At 37.3% G+C, this 15,890-nt stretch overlaps 1 long non-coding RNA gene across 1 annotated transcript; it reads right to left on the bottom strand.

The window, feature by feature from the left end:
• Positions 1–11,960: 11,960 nt before the first annotated feature.
• LOC132056829 (uncharacterized) lies at positions 11,961–14,892 on the bottom strand. The gene is made up of 3 exons (XR_009414978.1): positions 14,628–14,892; positions 14,122–14,188; positions 11,961–12,333 (listed from the first exon to the last, which is right to left on the bottom strand). It is a non-coding gene; the product is annotated as an uncharacterized LOC132056829 (long non-coding RNA).
• Positions 14,893–15,890: the final 998 nt, after the last annotated feature.

Genomic DNA, 15,890 nt, shown 5'->3' with positions numbered 1-15,890 from the left:
GGATAAGTGGGGAAATGGTTGGGTAATGGTGAGCTTGGAGATGGAAAAGTCGGCGGAGGCCTTCTCGTCACGGTGGGCACTTCTCGGGCAGCATTTGCCGTTTCAGTCCTTGCCGCTTTCTCCTGGAGATCTGCTATCTTTTCCAGTAATATTTTGATTATATCCTCGAAGGGCGAGGGTCCTTGCGGTTCCGCTACAGGCAACTCTCTGAGAGAGAGGTCGGTTTGATTTTGTTCTTTTTTCGGTGTACCAGTCATCTCTCCTTTGCCTCGATCTTGTTGGGAAGGGATTCTATCACAACTTTGGACCTTGTTAAGTATACTAGCGTGAGCTCGGATCAAACTTTATCTTCTATAAGAAAGAAAATTACTCAAAGGTAAACAAAGTTAGTTTTGTTAAACAACGATAAAAATAAACAAAATATCACACAGAGTTAATGTGAGAGGGACACAAATTTGTGTAAAATTAACAAAGGGGGCCCTCCTAAAGATCTACCCAAAAGAAGACCTCTTTTTGAGATCCAAACCGGTTGTTTGTCTTTTCAAGCATATTTCCTGCCCAAGAGGCCTTTCCTTTTTTAATATTGAGGAGGGAGTACTACCCAAATTCCTCCCGTGTGGACCAAATGCTCCAGTTCGAATTTAAAATCTTTGCATTCCTCAATGTCATGCCCCAGAGCTCTAGAGTGAAAAAGACAAATCTTTCTTTGACTCGTTCCTACTGACGAGTCCCTCTAAGCAGCTCTAATCGGTTGGATTTTTCCTGTGCTGACCAGTTTTTGAAAAATGCTGGCACTTGAATATGGTGAAATCATAACGCCAAATATGAGTGTTCAGCGTGATTCTTTCATTTGGAGAGACAGTGTCATGGACCAAAAGCGAATGGATCCCCCATAATTTAGTGATGGTCTTGTCATCGATTAGCCTTATGATTGTTTTCCTAAGGGCCAAACATTCATTAGCGGTATGGCCTCACTGCTCTCGATGAAATGGGCATCTTTTGTATGCAAAGACTGGTGTCCATAGTGGTAGATTCTCGCGGCAGATGCAGATGGCACCCATGCTCTTGAGTTTGTCAAAGATTTCTTCGCGCGTCACATGTCTTGGTGAGACGCGATAAGGACAGGCAACAGACTTAAGTGCAATTGGCTACCAAGTTGGTGATGCTGGACGGATGAACTCCACTTGTGTTTCTTGCTCTCCTTCTTGATTCGCGGAAGCGACAGAGGCGGCCTTTTTTGATGGCCAAGTTGGCTCTTATGGGTCGGACTCTATTTCATGCCCCTCGCTTTCTTGTCCCTCGAATAAGGGTATATACTTAGGAGATATTCCTTTACCCTTGCCTGGGAAGTCTTCTTGGTGGCACCTTATCTCGGTGGGTTCCTTGGGCGGACTTTTTGCCGAATCCATCAACTCATCGGCCTCTTTGATCTTTGCCATACTTGTATGAATTTTTCTTTCCAACTCTTGGATCTTCCCTTTGATGGTGATATGTTCTTGGGTATTTACGGCATCCATTTCGACCTTTGGGGATATATAATTGTGGTTAGTACGAGTTGTAACCATTTTGGTGTTCTTCTTTGGTTTCCTTTGGATAGTGGTCGATACCTGAGATTAATAGAGCTTTAAAATGAAATGTATGAAACAAACAAAGCATATATTTACATAATAATATTAACACATACGACGCGATTTTCTAAAGGTCCTAGTCGCTTTGAAACATAAACATGCCAATTGTGCCAAACCATTGCCCCAAAATCAAAATAAAATTTCATTAATAATATTCTTCCCAGTAGGGGTACAAAAGATAAATAAGGATAGAAAATAAATTAGTAGAAATGTCCTCCAGTAGCTGAGGATGAAGCCCTATCTGTCCTTGCCTTCTTGGCCTTTTGGAGGGCGGTCTGGATGTAGAGGTGAGTTGATGATAGCATGGAGTCCGGTAAAAACCCCTTTTCTGTGAAACTCATTGAGGCGACGTTGTCCAAAGTCTTCTCCATTCGGTCATAAAGCTCTACCAAACAGTAATGAGTGAAATCCAACTCGTAATTCAAGCTTTCTATGGTAGCTCGGTCATGCTCTATTTTCTTCAAATATTTAGCATCTCGATCATCAGCCCTTCTTAGAATCAAACGGGCTCTAATCTCGGCCTTGGAGGACTTGTCTTGCACAAAATTGTAGAGGATCGGCTTGGGGGAAAGAATGCCTTGTAAGTCAGCTCTCAACCAATCCCTATACTCTTCTTCACACCCGGATGAAACCTATCGAGAGCTAACATGTTTGGGCCCCAGGTCGTGCGGCCATTCCATTCACGAACACAATCCCCGGCCCTCGAAATCATATCCCTATCATAATCAATGATGAAGTCTCCCATGTTGCCGACTTGGGGTATGACCTGGGTCCTCTCTGTAACGCCCCGTAAACTTGAACTACGTGTGAATGAGTAAAAATCTAGTGTTAAGATGATATTTTATCTATATGAATCCATTCTTGATGAATTCGGGTGGAAGATGGTCGTTTTGAAGTCAAACCAACTAGTGAAGCTCTTAAGGCCTCTTAAATTCGCCTAAGTTTTGGTAGGTCTGTCTTCTGGGCGATTTTCATAAAAATGTGTTGCGAATTTGGAAAAAACTTCCTTGATAAAAGTTGTAGATCTTTGAAATATCTTTCCAATGGTAGGTCGCCCAGCCCAAGCAAAGTTATGTACAAAAACTTATGCCCGTTTTACTGAAGCCTATCTTCGCTGGAAAATTTGCCTGTGTTACGGTGAGACGTTAATGACCGTAACATGTGTTACAGGCCGTAACATGGCACCGTAACGTCTCAAAAATCACCAGAACTCTCTGGAAATTTCCACTAAAGGATGGTCCAAAGGACGGTCCGTAACACGAAGGACGGTCCGTCCTTCGGGGGCGTCCTTTGGCCCGATTTCACTAGAAAAATATAAATAAGACACTTGTTTTGTTTATTCCTCCACTTTCTAAACAACCCTAAGGACGAAAATCATTCCTCCAAGTCTTCAAATCAAAGGTAAGGACATCCTTACATTACTAATTCATTCTAACATCAAACCGATGATTCTTAACATGATTCTTGTGATCAAAACCTCAGTGGTTTGCAACATAATTCTTCCCAAAGTGATTCAAGCTAGGGTTTGGGTGTTCTTCATTAGAAAAGTGAATTGTTAAACCTTGTTTAATAAATTAAGGTATGTCTCTCTTTTGAAAACTTATTTTGAATGAAAATCACTTTTGAAGCTATTGTTGGAAGTATAAATTTTATTCAAGATTCTTTAATGAATAAAAGGAAAAGTAATTTTTTTTTATGTTTCTTGAACTCCAATTCATGTCTAAATGGGTTTTAATGTGTGTGAGGGGACAAACCCACATTAAACCTACATTGCAACAAACCCTATATATGTATGTGATATTATGAATGTTTTCCTCTATAAGAGATGCTTAGTAATGATGGTTAAGGGTTGGTAATGATATTCTCATTGATGAATTAGGACATGGAAATCTTTCGTAAAGAAGTTATACGTTTTCAAAACATTGGTTGGAATGACTTATTCTTTCAATATGGCATAATGATCCGTAATGACAAGTTGACTATAAAGATGATTTGTATGTCTCTTTTAAAAATTCTTTTGACTATGAGGGTAATTTGTATGTCTATATTTCAAATTTCATCTTTTCATGTATGTCTAGATTTTCCCAAAAATCTTTCTTGAAGTATGTCTGTATTCCAAAAATCATCTATTCTGCTATGTCTACTTGTGAAGTATGAATTGTATTTGAGAATCCTTCCTTGATTGTTTGTATAAGTTATGAATCTTGTTTGGTGGAATTTATTCTGGAATTAAAGATGATTTCTTTTAGACAAGGTCATGCGTGTGTAGGATCAAGCCCGCATCGAACCTTATACGAACTATAGTACTTTGTGAAACTCGCTTTTCCCATTATTGGATGATTGAACTTAATCTTCTAAAGGTTGGACCTTAAACTTGTTTTGTTGTTGAATGGGTTTCTTGAACTTGAAGTTGAATAAGATATTTGAATAAGATTCTAAATCAGTTATGACTTGAGAAGTGAGATTCGGCTCTAAGCCATGACTGATGATTCGGTAATATGCCATGATTTGTATTTTGTTGGTGTTTTGGCCTGTATGGGCAAGCTGTGCTAATCTAGAGGACGATTAGCCGTTATGGATCCTAACGTATCGATACGAGTATTGTTGTGTCAGTCCAGAGGATGATTGACCTCCGTTGCTTCCTAGCGCGGAGTATCTATTGCTATGCCAGTCCAGAGGACGATTAGCCTCCGTATCTTCCTAGACCGGAGTATCTATGGCTGTGCTAGTCCAGAGGACGATTAGCCTTCGTTGCTTCCTAACCCGGATTATCTATTGTTGTGCTAGTCTAGAGGACGATTAGCCTCCGTGGTTTCCTAACTCGGAGTATCGATTGGTTGATTAATTTGCCTATAAGGGGCTTGTTTCGTATCTTGTTGCCTGTGAGTGGCTTGTGGTGATATTGAATTCGTAAATGAAATACTTAGCATGGTAAATGGTAAGGAGTTATGTTAATATGTCTTTCGTTGATGGATGCTTTCATGACTCTTTAATGTGGCTGACTTACGTTATTCCTGGGTTTGAATTGTGATATTCATTAATATCATTTTTATTCATCATATCTTGTTTTGTAACTATTGCCCCTTAGACACTCACTGAGTACGAAGTACTCAGGCATACCATTGTTGTTTTTGATGGTATGTTAGGTAACGAAGAAGAACAGGTTCTTGATACTCACAGTGTTTAGGAAGGACTTGCTGCTGCTGCTGATTTAGTGAGCCCACACATTCATTCGTGGGACACCCCATTTATTTAATTTCATTTTTTTATATTAGTTTCCGGGCTGCGTCTTGATGAGTTAGACATTTATTCCTTATTCCTAGAAGTTCCTTAGTATACATTCGAATGTGGGTAGAAGAAGAGTTGTTGTGTAACTCTTTTGGGCACATTATCATGTTTTGGTTGAATTATTTAAATTATAAAGACTTCCGCTGATCTAATTCATATATTCATGATTAGTTACATTTATTTTATGAACTGTTGGAGGCAAATATTGAACCTGATGGGTTCAAGTGTTATTATTGTGTCGTTTAGGTTCTTCCGATGTTGTTCATGACGTCGGATGCCGATCACGTCTAGGGTGGGTTTTAGGGCGTAACAAGCTTGGTATCAGAGCCTAGGTTTAGATACGTCCTAGGATTGTTGTCGGTGTCTATGGAGTCGCGTGTCTAGTGGAGTTTTCCTTGTGCAGCTTGATTACCTGCATGACTGAGAAACTCCCAGGACATTTATAGGTGTTTCCTATTCTTCTTGATTCTAGATTGTGCTATAGAGCTTTAACTTTCTTTAGGATCATTCTAACGTGTTCGTTACTCGTGCTTTGCTGAGATTTATTTTAACTGCCGGCAATTTTAACCTAGTGAACAATGGTGCTTTGAGGTGCACATTGGTTATGATGTATAATTTTATGGATGGTATAAAGTCTCTTGGAAATATGTAGTAGGTGTTTGGTGGTTTAGCTCCGGGGAGCACCGAAGCTTCAAATGTTGTAGTCACAGGTAATCTCCCTAATTCTCTCTTGATGCGTATTCGCTGATCGATCCAGGTTCGGATCTTTCTTGTGTGACCCCTTACCTTTCCCCTAAATTCTTTTTGTGTGGGACCCAAATAATTGCTAGAAACCTTCTCTATGAATACCCCTGCTAGCGCCCATTATTGCTTCTGAAGTTGATAGAGACTGTGTAGTTGTAGTTAAGGGACGTGAGGCTTTGACTGAGGTGTTTAAATTATAGATCGCAAACTTTGATGTGATTTTTGGGGATAGGCTAGATTTCCTAGTATTATGAAACTTTAGATTGTCAATCAGAAATAGTTAGGCTTGAATTTGCTGATGGACCCGTTATAGAGTGAAAAAGTGATATTGTTAAAAACTCGGAGTAGACTTATGTCGTATCTTAAGACTTGCGGGGTGAACTCGAAAGGGGCGTAGTTCTATCTAGTTGTTGTAGTGTTACTCAAGCCGTGTTACCTTGAATATTATTCCCTACTACAGGTATGTGTTGAACCTTTCAGATGTGTTTTCCTGTGAAAGTTTAGAGTGAAGTATAAATCTCACAATTGTGTTTAGGCTTGAATGATGCATTCCTTATATGGTTAGTCGTATGTTATCTCTGAGGATGTTTCACCTTGCTAGAAGAACTCTTGAAATTCTGAAATTTGAGGTTTAGTAAAGAATCCTGGCCATGACTTTCATTCGGGGACGAATGATCTTAACGGGGAGGGGGGGGGGAGGGGGCGGGGGGTAATGTAACACCCCATAAACTTGAACTACGTGTGAATGAGTAAAAATCTAGTATTAAGATGATATTTTATCTATATGAATCCATTCTTGATGAATTCAGGTGGAAGATGGTCATTTTGAAGTCAAACCAACTAGTGAAGTTCTTAAGGCCTCTTAAATTAGCCTAAGTTTTGGTAGGTCTGTCTTCTTGGCGATTTTCATAAAAATGTGTTGCGAATTTGGGAAAAACTTCCTCGATAAAAGTTGTAGATCTTTGAAATAACTTTCCAACGGTAGGTCGCCCAGCCCAAGCAAAGTTACGTACACAATATTATGCCCGTTTTACTGAAGCCTATCTTCGCTGGAAAATTTGCTCGTTATGGTGAGACGTTACGGACCGTAACATGTGTTACGGGCCGTAACATGGCACCGTAACATCTCAAAAATCACCAGAACTCTCTGGAAATTTCCACTAAAGGACGGTCCGTAACACGAAGGACGGTCCGTCCTTCGGGGGCGTCCTTTGGCCCGTTTTCACCAGAAAAATATAAATAAGACACTTTTTTTGTTTATTCCTCCACTTTCTAAACAACCCTAAGGACGAAAATCATTCCTCCAAGTCTTCAAATCAAAGGTAAGGACATCCTTACATTACTAATTCATTCTAACATCAAACCGATGATTCTTAACATGATTCTTGTGACCAAAACCTAGGGTTTGCAACATAATTCTTCCCAAAGTGATTCAAGCTAGGGTTTGGGTGTTCTTCATTAGAAAAGTGAATTGTTAAACCTTGTTTAACAAATTAAGGTATGTCTCTCTTTTGAAAACTTATTTTGAATGAAAATCACTTTTGAAGTTATTGTTGGAAGTATAAATTTTATTCAAGATTCTTTAATGAATAAAAGGAAAAGTAATTTTTTTTTATGTTTCTTGAACTCCAATTCATGTCTAAATGGGTTTTAATGTGTGTGGGGACAAACCCACATTAAACCTACATTGCAACAAACCCTATATATGTATGTGATATTATGAATGTTTTCCTCTATAAGAGATGCTTAGTAATGATGATTAAGGGTTGGTAATGATATTCTCATTGATGAATTAGGACCTGGAAATCTTTCGTAAAGAAGTTATACGTTTTCAAAACATTGGTTGGAATGACTTATTCTTTCAATATGGCATAATGATCCGTAATGACAAATTGACTATAAAGATGATTTGTGTGTCTCTTTTAAAAATCCTTTTGACTATGAGGTGATTTGTATGTCTATATTTCAAATTTCGTCTTTTCATGTATGTCTAGATTTTCCCAAAAATCTTTCTTGAAGTATGTCTATATTCCAAAAATCATCTATTCAATTATGTCTACTTGTGAAGTACGCTTATATTGTGAAAGCATGAATTGTATTTGAGAACCCTTCCTTGATTGTTTGTATAAGTTATAACTCTTGTTTGGTGGAATTTATTCTGGAATTAAAGATGATTTTTTTTAGACAAGGTCATGCGTGTGTAGGGTCAAGCCCGCATCGAACTTTATACGAACTATAGTACTTTGTGAAACTCGCTTTTCCCATTATTGGATGATTGAACTTAATCTTCGAAAGGTTGGACCCTAAACTTGTTTTGTTGTTGAATGGGTTTCTTGAACTTGAAATTGAATAAGATATTTGAATAAGATTCTAAATCAGTTATGACTTGAAATGCCTCTATTTTGAGATGATGACTTGAGAAGTGAGATTCGGCTCTAAGCCATGATTGATGATTCGGTAATATGCCATGATTTGTATTTTGTTGGTGTTTGGGCCGTCATGGGCAAGGCTCGTGCTAATCTAGAGGACGATTAGCTGTTATGGATCCTAACGTATCGATACGAGTATTGCTGTGTCAGTCCAGAGGACGATTGACCTCCGTTGATTCCTAGCGGGGAGTATCTATTACTGAGCTAGTCCAGAGGACGATTAGCCTCCGTATCTTCCTAGACCAGAGTATCTATGGCTGTGCTAGTCCAGAGGACGATTAGCCTCCGTATCTTCCTAGACCGGAGTATCTATGGCTGTGCTAGTCCAGAGGACGATTAGCCTCATTGCTTCCTAGCCCGGAGTATCTATTGTTGTGCTAGTCTAGAGGACGATTAGCCTCTGCGGTTTCCTAACCCGGAGTATCGATTGATTGATTAGTTTGCCTTTGAGTGCCTTGTTTCGTATCTTGTTGCCTATGAGTGGCTTGTGGTGATATTGAATTCGTAAATGAAATACTTAGCATGGTAAATGGTAAGGAGTTAAGTTAATATGTCTTTCGTTGATGGATTCTTTCATGACTCTTTAATGTTGCTGACTTACGTTATTCCTGGGTTTGAATTGTGATATTCTTTAATATCATTTATATTAATTTTATTCATCATATCTTGTTTTGTAACTACTGCCCCTTAGACACTCACTGAGTACGAAGTACTCAGGCATACCATTGTTGTTTTTTATGGTATGTTAGGTAACGGAGAAGAGCGGGTTCTTGATACTCACAGCGTTTAGGAAGGAGTTGTTGCTGCTGCTGATTTGGTGAGCCCACACATTCATTCGTGGGACACCCCATTTATTTAATTTCATTTATTTATATTAGTTTTCGGGCTGCGTCCTGATGAGTTAGACATTTATTCCTTATTCCTAGAAGCTCCTTAGTATACATTCGAATGTGGGTAGAAGAAGAGTTGTTGTGTAACTCTTTCGGGCACGTTATCTTGTTTTGGTTGAATTATTTAAGTTATAACGACTTCCGCTGATCTAATTCATATATTCATGATTAGTTACATTTATTCTATAAACTGTTGGAGGCAAATATTGAACCTGGCGGGTTCAAGTGTTATTATTGTGTCGTTTAGGTTCTTCCGATGTTGTTTATGACGTCGGATGCCGGTCACGTCTAGGGTGGGTTTTGGGGCGTGACACTCTCAAATTGTGTCAAAATCTTAGAAGGCGCATAAGGGCGAATCCCTCAGACTCCCATAAGTGGCAAAAATGGGCATTTTCATCCTTTGACCACAACGGTATTTGTCACAAAGTCATCAAACATCCATTGTACATTATCTTCCCGAAGCCTAGAAAACCTAAACGCCCAACTTCGTTTAGTTTGATCCCCAAAATTAGGGCAAAAATTAAACAGGACATCTTTCTCTGCAGGCCTACTTAGGCATTGGGAACCCCCGACTCTGGTCTTGTGCTTGAGGATCTACCATTGTAGGAGTAGGTTGCATCCTATGAAATATTTATAGTGGTTTCGACAAAGGCTTAAGGCTCGGTACATGTCGGCTAGGATTGTGGGGGGTAGGTCGAAGTATTTGGTGTCTTCTTGGCCTGTTGTGCCGTGAAAGATGGCATGGGTGACTGAAAGGATTCAGGTGTCTATGGCTAGGGTTGCGTCTTTGGGAAATACCATGAGTCCCAAAAGGCATATGGCAAAGGCTAAGGGTTGGGTACTGTCCCATTTGGCATAGGTTTCAAATTCGGCTGGGTGTTCCACAAATCCTTTTGAGTTACCGAATCGTTTGTATAATTCCCTAAAGGGTATAGGTGAACCATGTGCCCAATTAGCATGGGATAATGAAAGCATTTTGTGGTGGGTAGGCTTTTCTGGGATTAGGACGTGGTTGTCGGGTTTCTTTCTCCTTTTTAGACCCAAAGCTGCACTGGTCAAAACATCTCTTAGTTCTTCCAAAGTCGGGGCCATTTCCACATTATTCCCAAAATAGAAAACCATTCTATTCCCGTCCCAAAACCCTGTGATAACTTCTATTAGCTCTCTACAACCCTTCATTGTCATTATCGAGGTTAGGTTCCCTAAGTGGCAATAAATTCCCTTTTTCTCCTCTTGACTCAACCTATTCCACTATATGTGCAACAAATCTAGTGTGTCGATGACCATGTCCAACTGCAAATCCATCGACATCTACAAAAATGTAAACAAGGTTAATGTTCCCCTCCCTAAAAGGCAATGGTTGGGCACATAGGCACATTACATGTTACCATTTAGCACATAAATGAGATGCGGTATTTTTCGGGTCGTAGACTGTACTTAACATGGGGTAATCTCTTTATCGGGTTTAGATACGTCTCAAATATCCAAACCCTTCTAGTTTGCCTTTGGATTTGGTTTAGCTCTAACCTAGGCATATGCTAGAGTAATTTTTCAAAGTGACCTTGGACCGGAGCGGACTACTCGGGGTGAACTGTTGTCGGTTGTTGGGTGACCGCACATCAACTCTGTGTTCAACGTGTTTCGAAGAAAAGGTGTTTTGGATTTTTTAGTGAAGGCTAGACTGTGAGCCCGCGTGTCCCCTTTGAAACCATGCTTTTGCCAGGACTGGCGGAATTTATGATATGAATGCATGACAATTTATATTTTGTAAGAAAATAAAGAAGTAAGCAAATATTTACAATTAATATCACGTTATATTGAAACCCTTATTGTTAGAACCTAGAAAAAAATTTCCATCAGAGTCGCCATTTGTTACAGTTCACTTTTACGTGGGTGCATAAAAGCTACTAAGAGGTTGTTGGTGCTCTAATTGGATTTTAGTATTTTAGGGTCACCACTTAATTTATGAAGGAAAAATTAGGAAAATCGGGTAAAAGAGTTTATTCAACAAGAGAAAAATCTTTTTTTGGACCAGAGTTTGCGGTAAGGGTTTTGGTGATCTCCTAGAGAAGGTTTTAAGCACCCTAGTATTAAGGATCTGTAGAACACGGTTGGCCGACGAGTTTCAATGTGTGATTATTTGCTTAAAGTGTTTACTTTCTTCCAAAAAATCTTTTGTCATACTAATCTTAAAACTCAGAATTTCGGCAAAATATTCCCTTAGAAAAAGGGATTTAGGTTTCGAAAAAAAAAATCTGTATAAGTGTTCAACACACTTTATTTCCAGACCAAGTCACACTCGGGATTTCTCCCGAGTAGAGTCGCTATTGTTTTGGTCCTAATGGGATGAGTTTAGTTCTTATAGGTTTTATTACTTATATATAGAAAAATAAGTGGAGTATATCTCCATTTTTTATAATATAGATATATAAGAAGATTTTACTAAGTTCATTTTATTTTTATTTTTCATTGAAACTCAATTAAGCCAAACCGTACCCATACCAAAGCCATCTCATCTTAAAATGATCCCAAGTGTAATTCCTCTTGTTTTTGTCCCTTAAGTTTTGAGATTTAGGCCCAAAATATAAAATGTTCCAAGTTATTTTGAGCAAAACAGGGTCTAATTCAGTTTCATAAAAGTTTATTTAAGTTTGGAGAAAAATCCGATTTTTTAAAGTTGCACAAAATGGTCTAAGTTTACAAGATATATCCATATTATTTCAACTCCAGATTTTGTCTCAATTTTAAGGAAGGATAATCTGTTTTTTTTTTTTTTTTTTTTTTTTTTTTTTTTTTTTAATTTAAGAAGAGGGAGGGGGGGGGGGGGGGGTCTTATGTGGGCTTAGTCCCAAAACTAATCCTACACCTTATCCGTCCCGTTTTCAAATTTCTCAAAGGGACATAAGGCCCAAAAATAAAAACTTAGTTTACTTTCCAAAAAAAGAAAGCCCATTTGAAGACTGCCCATATTATTGCAAAAGTTTATACTTGAAAAGGTTTCGCAATAAATTGTATACATCGATTTCATGCTTGTGTTAAGGATTAAGTGAGTTTGAAAATCATTTGAGGCGACTTCCAAAATATACTAAGTATTTCCTAAGTCCTAGCATCCATAGGGTTTCAATATTGTACATATTTATTTACATATATGCATACATGATATACATGTAAAATAAAAGGAGAGAAAGGGAGAATTGGACTGGTGGCCTACCTAAGCCCACCAGTGACCATTTTTACTCATGATTGGGACTTCAATATATATTAGCTTCCCTTATTTCTGCCGGACTCGATCAATGAATAAAAGTTGGGCCTCAGGCCCAAGAGGTCTGAATAGAAGGGAACGACCCAAATGACCTGCAATGTTTCACATGCAAACACAAAGGGGGAAAAAGAAATTTGACGTTAGAAAGTATCTAGGCCTTAAATTCTAAACAAAAATATCAAGAGAAATATAAAGAACAGGTTCAGCCATTTTTCAAATGCATTTCCACACTTAGTGAAGTAATCAGACAAGAAGAAAATAAAGCAGGCCAAGTATAGCATGGCAGCGACAAATAAGAAGGTTGGCCCAAACATAAAGAGGCGAAGCCCAAATATAGCAAACAGAATAAAGAATAAGACCCAATGAATATCATTTTTTATGATACACAACTAGTAGATTCTGAACCCAATACAAGTAATATACCATATTTATACTGAATATACAAGTTCTTATATACGATATAGGGACTGTGTATATATGGTATATTTTAGGTATGTCCACGATATATCCTTGGTATATTTCAACACAGAAAACCAATACTTAAACTCAGAAAAGGGTGCCTAGTTCTACTTAGTATTTTTAACACTTCATTTAAATGACACAGGGGCAGAATTTAAAAGAAACAAGAAGAAGATACAGTGAATATGACAAGCAGTGTAAGAAATTCAAAAGACCAACAAATGCAGTGAGGTTCCATCTCAAGAAAAATGAAAACATGTTAGTGCCATTTTATGAACTTCAGAGCTGTTTTAACATGGATTTTACCCATAATCCTACTTGTTTTAAAATCTAAAGGGTCCCATAAGGTGTAATTTTTGCATAGGGGAACCCCAGCAACCTGAAATAAGGAAGACTTGGCTGAGTTTGACTAGAAACTTCAAGCCCTGTCAACTCTCTTCCTGGCCCTGGGTAAGTCACACCTATGGGTCAATCACACCGTAAGTGACAACCTTCCCATTTAAATACCACATATACCCACATAAGGTCTTAAGCTAGTCCAGTTTAATACAATCAAAATGTTTAAAAGAAGCAGGTAGGCACTAGCACAGTATCCAGTTGTAAAAAAAAAAAAAAAAGGTAGCATGAAATAGATAGTTTGAGCCTAGAGACATTAAAAATCTAAGTGTATATAATCAGGAAAATGGATGCATCTCAAGTCATCTTCTAACAGTCGAACATATGAATCAAATAGCTTAACCTCAAATGACAGTCTTAATAGAGTCAAGAAAAGATAAGAGTAGACATGGTTTCATATAAGGAATCTAACAAATAGACTGATCATTGTTATGATTTTCTATAGCTAGTCAACTCTCCACAACACTGTTAACGAACTAAACAAAGCTATACTTAATAGATTTTTAAGATCTAGTCTCAAATCAGGTTAGCACTTGACCATGTTTTATATCTATATCAAGTTAAACAAACAGACCTTATAAGGGTTATAGAGGACTTCTGGTTCACTTAACTATCCTTAATGAAACTAAACATGTTGATATGAACACTAATCAATTGAAACATCAATGTATTTTAAAACACAGACCCACATCGAGACTATGCTAGTTTGTTCTAGGCTTAAACAAGACAAACAGTGCTTAACATGATTCTAAATTGGATTAACAATAAAGCAAAGCTAATCTAACATGGTAAAGATTAAATTAACCACTAAAGATCAATCAAAGCCAAACCTGAAAACTAAAACAAACAATTAACACATATACACGTAGATGACAGAAATTAAGGAAAATACCTAAATATATCTAAACTAAACAACTAATAATTAAACTAAAGCAGTAATCAACAGATAAATAATGGCTAAACTAATAATTATACATAAGCAGTAAAACGAAAAAATAAAAAATAACTAAAGGAAAGAAAATGACCTCTTTTGAGTCCAGCCGCTTGTCGAGATTTGAACTTGGAAGATTTTTGCTTCCTCAACCCCGAATTCTTAAACCACACATGAACAAGAACAAAGAAAAATATTTACAATTTAAACTTTACTCGAGAAATCAAAGTTTCAAAGCAAAACGTGCCAAAACTTAAGTATTTTGAGTTTTTAGTGAATATACCTGATATTCGGTATGTCAATGTAAAGAATTGGGGGTTATTTATATAGAACCCCAATCTTCTCAAAACCCTAGCCTTAAATGATGTGGGATTTTGTAATTTTCACAATTGCATCTCTCATACCACATCTAATGGCCAGGAATCTAGTGAATCAACAAATAAAGGGTCAGATTTGACTCGAAATCGGTCAATCTGTGGGGTTCTTCATGAACCAATAAAAATTGAGTATTGAAAATCAAATACAACAAAATTCATTAAGGTTTCTAAATCAAATGACCGTTGTAAAGCAAAAAGTGAAGCAAAGGAAGGGTAGTAATACCATGTTTGGTTGATGCGGGTGGAGAGAGAGAGAGGCGAGCATTAATTGCTTGCCTGAAACAGTTGAGCCACGACTGCGTAAAGCAATTGTACATTGCCATTTTGCCGTTTCAAGAAATTGTGACGAGGAGATAGGATTTTCCCCTTCTGGCGGCTAGGGTTTGGCGAGTCCAACCCTGTCTTTGAGAAAAATGAAGAAATAAAGGGGTGTTTGGTACGTCTATTACGCTTATAAGCGTATGTGGACCGGTTCTGGTCTTATTTGGACTGGGCCCGGCTAAAAACTAAAGGAATAAAGGGGCTGCATATATATATATATATATATAGACACACACACACACTCATATACACGTGTATACACATGTATATCCGTGTATATACATGTATATACGTGCAAGGACTTGACCCTAGTTAAATAAATGGCAACGATTTTGCGATTCAATTAATTTAAATCCTCTACTTATGGTCAAGCATGAGTGATTAACCCATTAAACAAACTAAACAAACATGACTAATTATGCAAATGGGGTTAAGTTGCAAATATGGCCTTAATTGATTTTAACCTATGGAATTGGTTATTTCAATTATGGCCATATTCGGCCTAATTAACCAATTAAAGATAATTTGCAATAATGACCTTAATTGATTTGAACCGATGAATTTGGTCATTTCACTTAAGGCCAGAATTAAACTAATCAAACAATTTAAAGGCTAATTTGCAACAATGACCTTAATTGATTTGAAGCAATGAATTTGGCTATTTCAATTAAGGCCAGAATTAAACTAACAATTGATCATTTCAATTGTAGCCACTATTAGCCATGTAGCAAACAATTTGTGGAATTCAACACTTAATTAATTATGATTAATTCTAATATATTGTACAAATGCACATGAAATATGCAAAATTAAGAATTGAGAGGTAAAAATGATTAATTTATATAATTAAGCAGATTCTTTGAATTAAATGGAGTAAAATGCCTGCTAATTAATTTTTAGCAATTAAACAAATAATTGTTTCAAATTATCTTCTTGATTGAATTTAAAATATATTCCATATTAATCATAAAAATATGTAAATTAATTTCTAAATGATTTATAATACTATAGAATTTATTTGCCAAATCAAAATGGCAGAATATCATCTAAATAATTTATAAAATCATTTTGACTTGTAGACAAATACATATTTCACTCCGTTTGATATCTAAGGACTCTGGGTGATTAAAATAAATTGTCGGAGGTCAATCAAGAAGCCTAAAAT

Source organism: Lycium ferocissimum, chromosome 5, assembly GCF_029784015.1.
Source record: "Lycium ferocissimum isolate CSIRO_LF1 chromosome 5, AGI_CSIRO_Lferr_CH_V1, whole genome shotgun sequence".
NCBI lineage: Eukaryota > Viridiplantae > Streptophyta > Magnoliopsida > Solanales > Solanaceae > Lycium > Lycium ferocissimum.
The sequence above is the reverse complement of the archived record's forward strand: the minus strand, read 5'-3'. Positions and strand labels throughout refer to the sequence as shown.